Raw genomic sequence first — 12,889 nt, forward strand, 5'->3', positions numbered from 1 at the left:
ATAATTGGAAGCCCATAGAAGGCTATGGTGAAAAAGGAAGTATCCTCAGATGAAATCTGGAAAGAAGCTTTCTGAGAAACTGCTCTGTAATGTGTGACTTCCACTCACAGAGTTACATCTCTGTTTCGTGGATCTCTTTGCTAGCCTTATTTCTGTGGAATCTGAGAACAGATATTTCGGATCCCTTTGAAGATTATAGGGCCAAAGGAAATATCCTCCGATAACAAAGAGAAAGAAGCTTTCTGAGAAACTTCTTTGTGTTCTGTGAAATCATCTCACAGAGTTACAGCTTTCCCCTCAAGAAGCCTTTCGCTAAGACAGTTCTTGTGGAATTGGCAAAGTGATATTTGGAAGCCCATAGAAGGCTATGGTGAAAAAGGAAGTATCCTCAGATGAAATCTGGAAACAAGCTTTCTGAGAAACTGCTCTGTGATGTGTGACTTCCACTCACAGAGTTACATCTCTGTTTCGTGGATCTCTTTGCTAGCCTTATTTCTGTGGAATCTGAGAACAGATATTTCGGATCCCTTTGAAGACTATAGGGCCAAAGGAAATATCCTCCGATAACAAAGAGAAAGAAGCTATCTGAGAAACTTCTTTGTGTTTTGTGAAATCATCTCACAGAGTTACAGCATTCCCCTCAGGAAGCCTTTCGCTAAGACAGTTCTTGTGGAATTGGCAAAGTGATATTTGGAAGCCCATAGAGGGCTATGATGAAAAAGGAAGTATCCTCAGATGAAATCTGGAAAGAAGCTTTCTGAGAAACTGCTCTGTAATGTGTGACTTCCATTCACAGAGTTACATCTCTGTTTCGTGGATCTCTTTGCTAGCCTTATTTCTGTGGAATCTGAGAACAGATATTTCGGATTCCTTTGAAGACTATAGGGCCAAAGGAAATATCCTCCCATAAAAAGAGAAAGAAGCTTTCTGAGAAACTTCTTTGTGTTCTGTGAAATCATCTCACAGAGTTACAGCTTTCCACTCAAGAAGCCTTTCGCTAAGAGAGTTCTTGTGGAATTGGCCAAGTGATATATGGAAGCCCATAGAGGGCTATGGTGAAAAACGAAATATCCTCAGATGAAATCTGGAAAGAACATTTCTGAGAAACTGCTCTGTGATGTGTGACCTCCACTCACAGGGTTAATGTGTATTTCGTGGATCTCTTTGCTAGCCTTATTTCTGTGGAATCTGAGAACTGATATATCGGATCTCTTTGAAGACTATAGGGCCAAAGGAAATATCCTCCGATAACAAAGAGAAGGAAGCTTTCTGAGAAACTTCTTTGTGTTCTGTGAAATCATCTCACAGAGTTACAGCTTTCCCCTCAAGAAGCCTTTCGCTAAGACAGTTCTTGTGGAATTGGGAAAGTGATATTTGGAAGCCCCTAGAAGTCTATGGTGAAAAAGGAAGTATCCTCAGATGAAATCTGGAAAGAAGCTTTCTGAGAAACTGCTCTGTGATGTGTGACTTCCACTCACAGAGTTACATCTCTGTTTCGTGGATCTCTTTGCTAGCCTGATTTCTGTGGAATCTGAGAACAGATATTTCGGATCCCTTTGAAGACAATAGGGCCAAAGGAAATATCCTCCGATAACAAAGAGAAGGAAGCTTTCTGAGAAACTTCTTTGTGTTCTGTGAAATCATCTCACAGAGTTACAGCTTTCCCCTCAAGAAGCCTTTCGCTAAGACAGTTCTTGTGGAATTGGCAAAGTGATATTTGGCAGCCCATAGAGGGCTATGGTGAAAAAGGAAATATCCTCAGATGAAATCTGGAAAGAAGCTTTCTGAGAAACTGCTTAGTGTTGTGTTCATTCATCTCACAGAGTTACATCTGTATTTCGTGGATCTCTTTGCTAGCCTTATTTCTGTGGAATCTGAGAACAGATATTTCGGATCCCTTTGAAGACTATAGGGCCAAATGAAATATCCTCTGATAACAAAGAGAAGGAAGCTTTCTGAGAAACTTCTTTGTGTTCTGTGAAATCATCTCACAGAGTTACAGCTTTCCACTCAAGAAGCCTTTCGCTAAGACAGTTCTTGTGGAATTGGCAAAGTGATATTTGGAAGCCCATAGAGGGCTATGGTGAAAAAGGAAATATCCTCAGATGAAATCTGGAAAGAAGCTTTCTGAGAAACTGCTCTGTGATGTGTGACTTCCACTCACAGAGTTACATCTGTATTTCGTGGATCTCTTTGCTAGCCTTATTTCTGTGGAATCTGAGAACAGATATTTCGGATCCCTTTGAAGACCATAGGGCCAAAGGAAATATCCTCCGATAACAAAGAGAAAGAAGCTTTCTGAGAAACTTCTTTGTGTTCTGTGAAATCATCTCACAGAGTTACAGCTTTCCCCTCAAGAAGCCTTTCGCTAATACAGTTCTTGTGGAATTGGCAAAGTGATATTTGGAAGCCCCTAGAAGGCTATGGTGAAAAAGGAAGTATCCTCAGATGAAATCTGGAAAGAAGCTTTCTGAGAAACTGCTCTGTGATGTGTGACTTCCACTCACAGAGTTACATCTCTGTTTCGTGGATCTCTTTGCTAGCCTTATTTCTGTGGAATCTGAGAACAGATATATCGGATCCCTTTGAAGACTATAGGGCCAAAGGAAATATCCTCCGATAACAAAGAGAAGGAAGCTTTCTGAGAAACTTCTTTGTGTTCTGTGAAATCATCTAACAGAGTTACAGCTTTCCCCTCAAGAAGCCTTTCGCTAAGACAATTCTTGTGGAATTGGCAAAGTTATATTTGGCAGCCCATAGAGGGCTATGGTGAAAAAGGAAATATCCTCAGATGAAATCTGGAAAGAAGCTTTCTGAGAAACTGCTTAGTGTTCTGTTCATTCATCTCACAGAGTTACATCTGTATTTCGTGGATCTCTTTGCTAGCCTTATTTCTGTGGAATCTGAGAACAGATATTTCGGATCCCTTTGAAGACTATAGGGCCAAAGGAAATATCCTCCGATAACAAAGAGAAAGAAGCTTTCTGAGAAACTTCTTTGTGTGCTGTGAAATCATCTCACAGAGTTACAGCTTTCCCCTCAAGAAGCCTTTCGCTAAGACAGTTCTTGTGGAATTGGCAAAGTGTTATTTGGAAGCCCATAGAGGGCTATGGTGAAAAAGGAAGTATCCTCAGATGAAATCTGGAAAGAAGCTTTCTGAGAAACTGCTCTGAGATGTGTGACTTCCACTCACAGAGTTACATCTCTGTTTCTTGGATCTCTTTGCTAGCCTTATTTCTGTGGAATCTGAGAACAGATATTTCGGATCCCTTTGAAGACTATAGGGCCAAAGGAAATATCCTCCGATAACAAAGAGAAAGAAGCTTTCTGAGAAACTTCTTTGTGTTCTGTGAAATCATCTCCCAGAGTTACAGCTTTCCACTCAAGAAGCCTTTCGCTAAGAGAGTTCTTGTGGAATTGGCCAAGTGATATATGGAAGCCCATAGAGGGCAAAGGTGAAAAACGAAATATCCACAGATGAAATCTGGAAAGAACATTTCTGAGAAACTGCTCTGTGATGTGTGACCTCCACTCACAGGGTTAATGTGTATTTCGTGGATCTCTTTGCTAGCCTTATTTCTGTGGAATCTGAGAACAGATATATCGGATCCCTTTGAAGACTATAGGGCCAAAGGAAATATCCTCCGATAACAAAGAGAAGGAAGCTTTCTGAGAAACTTCTTTGTGTTCTGTGAAATCATCAAACAGAGTTACAGCTTTCCCCTCAAGAAGCCTTTCGCTAAGACAGTTCTTGTGGAATTGGCAAAGTGATATTTGGAAGCCCCTAGAAGTCTATGGTGAAAAAGGAAGTATAATCAGATGAAATCTGGAAAGAAGCTTAATGAGAAACTGCTCTGTGATGTGTGACTTCCACTCACAGAGTTACATCTCTGTTTCGTGGATCTCTTTGCTAGCCTGATTTCTGTGGAATCTGAGAACAGATATTTCGGATCCCTTTGAAGACTATAGGGCCAAAGGAAATATCCTCCGATAACAAAGAGAAGGAAGCTTTCTGAGAAACTTCTTTGTGTTCTGTGAAATCATCTCACAGAGTTACAGCTTTCCCCTCAAGAAGCCTTTCGCTAAGACAGTTCTTGTGGAATTGGCAAAGTGATATTTGGAAGCCCCTAGAAGGCTATGGTGAAAAAGGAAGTATCCTCAGATGAAATCTGGAAAGAAGCTTTCTGAGAAACTGCTCTGCGATGTGTGACTTCCACTCACAGAGTTACATCTCTGTTTCGTGGATCTCTTTGCTAGCCTGATTTCTGTGTAATCTGAGAACAGATATTTCGGATCCCTTTGAAGACTATAGGGCCAAAGGAAATATCCTCCGATAACAAAGAGAAAGAAGCTTTCTGAGAAACTTCTTTGTGTTCTGTGAAATCATCTCACAGAGTTACAGCGTTCCCCTCAAGAAGCCTTTCGCTAAGACAGTTCTTGTGGAATTGGCAAAGTGATATTTGGCAGCCCATAGAGGGCTATGTTGAAAAAGGAAATATCCTCAGATGAAATCTGGAAAGAACCTTTCTGAGAAACTGCTCTGTGATGTGTGACTTCCACTCACAGAGTTACATCTGTATTTCGTGGATCTCTTTGCTAGCCTTATTTCTGTGGAATCTGAGAACAGATATTTCGGATCCCTTTGAAGACAATAGGGCCAAAGGAAATATCCTCCGATAACAAAGAGAAGGAAGCTTTCTGAGAAACTTCTTTGTGTTCTGTGAAATCATCTCACAGAATTACAGCTTTTCCCTCAGGAAGCCTTTCGTTAAGACAGTTCTTGTGGAATTGGCAAAGTGATATTTGGCAGCCCATAGAGGGCTATGGTGAAAAAGGAAATATCCTCACATGAAATCTGGAAAGAAGCTTTCTGAGAAACTGCTTAGTGTTCTGTTAATTCATCTCACAGAGTTACATCTGTATTTCGTGGATCTCTTTGCTAGCCTTATTTCTGTGGAATCTGAGAACAGATATTTCGGATCCCTTTTAAGACTATAGAGCTAAAGGAAATATCCTCCGATAACAAAGAGAAAGAAGCTTTCTGAGAAACTTCTTTGTGTTCTGTGAAATCATCTCACAGAGTTACAGCTTTCCTCTCAAGAAGCCTTTCGCTAAGACTGTTCTTGTGGAATTGGCAAAGTGATCTGTGGAAGCCCATAGAGGGCTATGGTGAAAAAGGAAATATCCTCAGATGAAATCTGGAAAGAAGCTTTCTGAGAAACTGCTCTGTGATGTGTGACTTCCACTCACAGAGTTACACCTGTATTTCGTGGATCTCTTTGCTAGCCTTATTTCTGTGGAATCTGAGAACAGATATTTCGGATCCCTTTGAAGACTATAGGGCCAAAGGAAATATCCTCCAATAACAAATAGAAAGAAGCTTTCTGAGAAACTTCTTTGTGTTCTGTGAAATCATCTCACAGAGTTACAGCTTTCCCCTCAAGAAGCCTTTCGCTAAGACAGTTCTTGTGGAATTGGCAAAGTGATATTTGGAAGCCCCTAGAAGGCTACGGTGAAAAAGGAAGTATCCTCAGATGAAATCTGGAAAGAAGCTTTCTGAGAAACTGCTCTGTGATGTGTGACTTCCACTCACAGAGTTACATCTCTGTTTCGTGGATATCTTTGCTAGCCTTTTTTCTGTGGAATCTGAGAACAGATATTTCGGATCCCTTTGAAGACTATAGGGCCAAAGGAAATATCCTCCGATAACAAAGAGAAAGAAGCTTTCTGAGAAACTTCTTTGTGTTCTGTGAAATCATCTCACAGAGTTACAGCTTTCCCCTCAAGAAGCCTTTCGTTAAGACAGTTCTTGTGGAATTGGCAAAGTGATATTTGGAAGCCCATAGAGGGCTATGGTGAAAAAGGAAATATCCTCAGATGAAATCTGGAAAGAAGCTTTCTGAGAAACTGCTCTGTGATGTGTGACTTCCACTCACAGAGTTACATCTGTATTTCGTGGATCTCTTTGCTACCCTTATTTCTGTGGAATCTGAGAACAGATATTTTGGATCCCTTTGAAGACAATAGGGCCAAAGGAAATATCCTCCGATAACAAAGAGAAGGAAGCTTTCGGAGAAACTTCTTTGTGTTCTGTGAAATCATCTCACAGAGTTACAGCTTTCCCCTCAAGAAGCCTTTCGCTAAGACAGTTCTTGTGGAATTGGCAAAGTGATATTTGGCAGCCCATAGAGGGCTATGGTGAAAAAGGAAATATCCTCAGATGAAATCTGGAAAGAAGCTTTCTGAGAAACTGCTTAGTGTTGTGTTCTTTCATCTCACAGAGTTACATCTGTATTTCGTGGATCTCTTTGCTAGCCTTATTTCTGTGGAATCTGAGAACAGATATTTCGGATCCCTTTGAAGACTATAGGGCCAAAGGAAATATCCTCCGATAACAAAGAGAAAGAAGCTTTCTGAGACACTTCTTTGTGTTCTGTGAAATCATCTCACAGAGTTACAGCTTTCCCCTCAAGAAGCCTTTCGCTAAGACAGTTCTTGTGGAATTGGCAAAGTGATATTTGGAAGCCCATAGAAGGCTATGGTGAAAAAGGAAGTATCCTCAGATGAAATCTGGAAACAAGCTTTCTGAGAAACTGCTCTGTGATGTGTGACTTCCACTCACAGAGTTACATCTCTGTTTCGTGGATCTCTTTGCTAGCCTTATTTCTGTGGAATCTGAGAACAGATATTTCGGATCCCTTTGAAGACTATAGGGCCAAAGGAAATATCCTCCGATAACAAAGAGAAAGAAGCTATCTGAGAAACTTCTTTGTGTTTTGTGAAATCATCTCACAGAGTTACAGCATTCCCCTCAGGAAGCCTTTCGCTAAGACAGTTCTTGTGGAATTGGCAAAGTGATATTTGGAAGCCCATAGAGGGCTATGATGAAAAAGGAAGTATCCTCAGATGAAATCTGGAAAGAAGCTTTCTGAGAAACTGCTCTGTAATGTGTGACTTCCATTCACAGAGTTACATCTCTGTTTCGTGGATCTCTTTGCTAGCCTTATTTCTGTGGAATCTGAGAACAGATATTTCGGATTCCTTTGAAGACTATAGGGCCAAAGGAAATATCCTCCCATAAAAAGAGAAAGAAGCTTTCTGAGAAACTTCTTTGTGTTCTGTGAAATCATCTCACAGAGTTACAGCTTTCCACTCAAGAAGCCTTTCGCTAAGAGAGTTCTTGTGGAATTGGCCAAGTGATATATGGAAGCCCATAGAGGGCTATGGTGAAAAACGAAATATCCTCAGATGAAATCTGGAAAGAACATTTCTGAGAAACTGCTCTGTGATGTGTGACCTCCACTCACAGGGTTAATGTGTATTTCGTGGATCTCTTTGCTAGCCTTATTTCTGTGGAATCTGAGAACTGATATATCGGATCTCTTTGAAGACAATAGGGCCAAAGGAAATATCCTCCGATAACAAAGAGAAGGAAGCTTTCTGAGAAACTTCTTTGTGTTCTGTGAAATCATCTCACAGAGTTACAGCTTTCCCCTCAAGAAGCCTTTCGCTAAGACAGTTCTTGTGGAATTGGGAAAGTGATATTTGGAAGCCCCTAGAAGTCTATGGTGAAAAAGGAAGTATCCTCAGATGAAATCTGGAAAGAAGCTTTCTGAGAAACTGCTCTGTGATGTGTGACTTCCACTCACAGAGTTACATCTCTGTTTCGTGGATCTCTTTGCTAGCCTGATTTCTGTGGAATCTGAGAACAGATATTTCGGATCCCTTTGAAGACAATAGGGCCAAAGGAAATATCCTCCGATAACAAAGAGAAGGAAGCTTTCTGAGAAACTTCTTTGTGTTCTGTGAAATCATCTCACAGAGTTACAGCTTTCCCCTCAAGAAGCCTTTCGCTAAGACAGTTCTTGTGGAATTGGCAAAGTGATATTTGGCAGCCCATAGAGGGCTATGGTGAAAAAGGAAATATCCTCAGATGAAATCTGGAAAGAAGCTTTCTGAGAAACTGCTTAGTGTTGTGTTCATTCATCTCACAGAGTTACATCTGTATTTCGTGGATCTCTTTGCTAGCCTTATTTCTGTGGAATCTGAGAACAGATATTTCGGATCCCTTTGAAGACTATAGGGCCAAATGAAATATCCTCTGATAACAAAGAGAAGGAAGCTTTCTGAGAAACTTCTTTGTGTTCTGTGAAATCATCTCACAGAGTTACAGCCTTCCACTCAAGAAGCCTTTCGCTAAGACAGTTCTTGTGGAATTGGCAAAGTGATATTTGGAAGCCCATAGAGGGCTATGGTGAAAAAGGAAATATCCTCAGATGAAATCTGGAAAGAAGCTTTCTGAGAAACTGCTCTGTGATGTGTGACTTCCACTCACAGAGTTACATCTGTATTTCGTGGATCTCTTTGCTAGCCTTATTTCTGTGGAATCTGAGAACAGATATTTCGGATCCCTTTGAAGACCATAGGGCCAAAGGAAATATCCTCCGATAACAAAGAGAAAGAAGCTTTCTGAGAAACTTCTTTGTGTTCTGTGAAATCATCTCACAGAGTTACAGCTTTCCCCTCAAGAAGCCTTTCGCTAATACAGTTCTTGTGGAATTGGCAAAGTGATATTTGGAAGCCCCTAGAAGGCTATGGTGAAAAAGGAAGTATCCTCAGATGAAATCTGGAAAGAAGCTTTCTGAGAAACTGCTCTGTGATGTGTGACTTCCACTCACAGAGTTACATCTCTGTTTCGTGGATCTCTTTGCTAGCCTTATTTCTGTGGAATCTGAGAACAGATATATCGGATCCCTTTGAAGACTATAGGGCCAAAGGAAATATCCTCCGATAACAAAGAGAAGGAAGCTTTCTGAGAAACTTCTTTGTGTTCTGTGAAATCATCTAACAGAGTTACAGCTTTCCCCTCAAGAAGCCTTTCGCTAAGACAATTCTTGTGGAATTGGCAAAGTTATATTTGGCAGCCCATAGAGGGCTATGGTGAAAAAGGAAATATCCTCAGATGAAATCTGGAAAGAAGCTTTCTGAGAAACTGCTTAGTGTTCTGTTCATTCATCTCACAGAGTTACATCTGTATTTCGTGGATCTCTTTGCTAGCCTTATTTCTGTGGAATCTGAGAACAGATATTTCGGATCCCTTTGAAGACTATAGGGCCAAAGGAAATATCCTCCGATAACAAAGAGAAAGAAGCTTTCTGAGAAACTTCTTTGTGTGCTGTGAAATCATCTCACAGAGTTACAGCTTTCCCCTCAAGAAGCCTTTCGCTAAGACAGTTCTTGTGGAATTGGCAAAGTGTTATTTGGAAGCCCATAGAGGGCTATGGTGAAAAAGGAAGTATCCTCAGATGAAATCTGGAAAGAAGCTTTCTGAGAAACTGCTCTGAGATGTGTGACTTCCACTCACAGAGTTACATCTCTGTTTCTTGGATCTCTTTGCTAGCCTTATTTCTGTGGAATCTGAGAACAGATATTTCGGATCCCTTTGAAGACTATAGGGCCAAAGGAAATATCCTCCGATAACAAAGAGAAAGAAGCTTTCTGAGAAACTTCTTTGTGTTCTGTGAAATCATCTCCCAGAGTTACAGCTTTCCACTCAAGAAGCCTTTCGCTAAGAGAGTTCTTGTGGAATTGGCCAAGTGATATATGGAAGCCCATAGAGGGCAAAGGTGAAAAACGAAATATCCACAGATGAAATCTGGAAAGAACATTTCTGAGAAACTGCTCTGTGATGTGTGACCTCCACTCACAGGGTTAATGTGTATTTCGTGGATCTCTTTGCTAGCCTTATTTCTGTGGAATCTCAGAACAGATATATCGGATCCCTTTGAAGACTATAGGGCCAAAGGAAATATCCTCCGATAACAAAGAGAAGGAAGCTTTCTGAGAAACTTCTTTGTGTTCTGTGAAATCATCAAACAGAGTTACAGCTTTCCCCTCAAGAAGCCTTTCGCTAAGACAGTTCTTGTGGAATTGGCAAAGTGATATTTGGAAGCCCCTAGAAGTCTATGGTGAAAAAGGAAGTATAATCAGATGAAATCTGGAAAGAAGCTTAATGAGAAACTGCTCTGTGATGTGTGACTTCCACTCACAGAGTTACATCTCTGTTTCGTGGATCTCTTTGCTAGCCTGATTTCTGTGGAATCTGAGAACAGATATTTCGGATCCCTTTGAAGACTATAGGGCCAAAGGAAATATCCTCCGACAACAAAGAGAAGGAAGCTTTCTGAGAAACTTCTTTGTGTTCTGTGAAATCATCTCACAGAGTTACAGCTTTCCCCTCAAGAAGCCTTTCGCTAAGACAGTTCTTGTGGAATTGGCAAAGTGATATTTGGAAGCCCCTAGAAGGCTATGGTGAAAAAGGAAGTATCCTCAGATGAAATCTGGAAAGAAGCTTTCTGAGAAACTGCTCTGCGATGTGTGACTTCCACTCACAGAGTTACATCTCTGTTTCGTGGATCTCTTTGCTAGCCTGATTTCTGTGTAATCTGAGAACAGATATTTCGGATCCCTTTGAAGACTATAGGGCCAAAGGAAATATCCTCCGATAACAAAGAGAAAGAAGCTTTCTGAGAAACTTCTTTGTGTTCTGTGAAATCATCTCACAGAGTTACAGCGTTCCCCTCAAGAAGCCTTTCGCTAAGACAGTTCTTGTGGAATTGGCAAAGTGATATTTGGCAGCCCATAGAGGGCTATGTTGAAAAAGGAAATATCCTCAGATGAAATCTGGAAAGAACCTTTCTGAGAAACTGCTCTGTGATGTGTGACTTCCACTCACAGAGTTACATCTGTATTTCGTGGATCTCTTTGCTAGCCTTATTTCTGTGGAATCTGAGAACAGATATTTCGGATCCCTTTGAAGACAATAGGGCCAAAGGAAATATCCTCCGATAACAAAGAGAAGGAAGCTTTCTGAGAAACTTCTTTGTGTTCTGTGAAATCATCTCACAGAATTACAGCTTTTCCCTCAGGAAGCCTTTCGTTAAGACAGTTCTTGTGGAATTGGCAAAGTGATATTTGGCAGCCCATAGAGGGCTATGGTGAAAAAGGAAATATCCTCACATGAAATCTGGAAAGAAGCTTTCTGAGAAACTGCTTAGTGTTCTGTTAATTCATCTCACAGAGTTACATCTGTATTTCGTGGATCTCTTTGCTAGCCTTATTTCTGTGGAATCTGAGAACAGATATTTCGGATCCCTTTTAAGACTATAGAGCTAAAGGAAATATCCTCCGATAACAAAGAGAAAGAAGCTTTCTGAGAAACTTCTTTGTGTTCTGTGAAATCATCTCACAGAGTTACAGCTTTCCTCTCAAGAAGCCTTTCGCTAAGACTGTTCTTGTGGAATTGGCAAAGTGATCTGTGGAAGCCCATAGAGGGCTATGGTGAAAAAGGAAATATCCTCAGATGAAATCTGGAAAGAAGCTTTCTGAGAAACTGCTCTGTGATGTGTGACTTCCACTCACAGAGTTACACCTGTATTTCGTGGATCTCTTTGCTAGCCTTATTTCTGTGGAATCTGAGAACAGATATTTCGGATCCCTTTGAAGACTATAGGGCCAAAGGAAATATCCTCCAATAACAAATAGAAAGAAGCTTTCTGAGAAACTTCTTTGTGTTCTGTGAAATCATCTCACAGAGTTACAGCTTTCCCCTCAAGAAGCCTTTCGCTAAGACAGTTCTTGTGGAATTGGCAAAGTGATATTTGGAAGCCCCTAGAAGGCTACGGTGAAAAAGGAAGTATCCTCAGATGAAATCTGGAAAGAAGCTTTCTGAGAAACTGCTCTGTGATGTGTGACTTCCACTCACAGAGTTACATCTCTGTTTCGTGGATATCTTTGCTAGCCTTTTTTCTGTGGAATCTGAGAACAGATATTTCGGATCCCTTTGAAGACTATAGGGCCAAAGGAAATATCCTCCGATAACAAAGAGAAAGAAGCTTTCTGAGAAACTTCTTTGTGTTCTGTGAAATCATCTCACAGAGTTACAGCTTTCCCCTCAAGAAGCCTTTCGTTAAGACAGTTCTTGTGGAATTGGCAAAGTGATATTTGGAAGCCCATAGAGGGCTATGGTGAAAAAGGAAATATCCTCAGATGAAATCTGGAAAGAAGCTTTCTGAGAAACTGCTCTGTGATGTGTGACTTCCACTCACAGAGTTACATCTGTATTTCGTGGATCTCTTTGCTACCCTTATTTCTGTGGAATCTGAGAACAGATATTTTGGATCCCTTTGAAGACAATAGGGCCAAAGGAAATATCCTCCGATAACAAAGAGAAGGAAGCTTTCGGAGAAACTTCTTTGTGTTCTGTGAAATCATCTCACAGAGTTACAGCTTTCCCCTCAAGAAGCCTTTCGCTAAGACAGTTCTTGTGGAATTGGCAAAGTGATATTTGGCAGCCCATAGAGGGCTATGGTGAAAAAGGAAATATCCTCAGATGAAATCTGGAAAGAAGCTTTCTGAGAAACTGCTTAGTGTTGTGTTCTTTCATCTCACAGAGTTACATCTGTATTTCGTGGATCTCTTTGCTAGCCTTATTTCTGTGGAATCTGAGAACAGATATTTCGGATCCCTTTGAAGACTATAGGGCCAAAGGAAATATCCTCCGATAACAAAGAGAAAGAAGCTTTCTGAGACACTTCTTTGTGTTCTGTGAAATCATCTCACAGAATTACAGCTTTCCCTTCAAGAAGCCTTTCGCTAAGACAGTTCTTGTGGAATTGGCAAAGTGATATTTGGAAGCCCATAGAGGGCTATGGTGAAAAAGGAAATAACCTCAGATGAAATCTGGAAAGAAGCTTTCTGAGAAACTGCTCTGTGATGTGTGACTTCCACTCACAGAGTTACATCTGTATTTCGTGGATCTCTTTGCGAGCCTTATTTCTGTGGAATCTGAGAACAGATATTTCGGATCCCTTTGAAGACTACAGGGCCA

Source organism: Macaca nemestrina, chromosome 8 (assembly GCF_043159975.1).
Source record: "Macaca nemestrina isolate mMacNem1 chromosome 8, mMacNem.hap1, whole genome shotgun sequence".
NCBI lineage: Eukaryota > Metazoa > Chordata > Mammalia > Primates > Cercopithecidae > Macaca > Macaca nemestrina.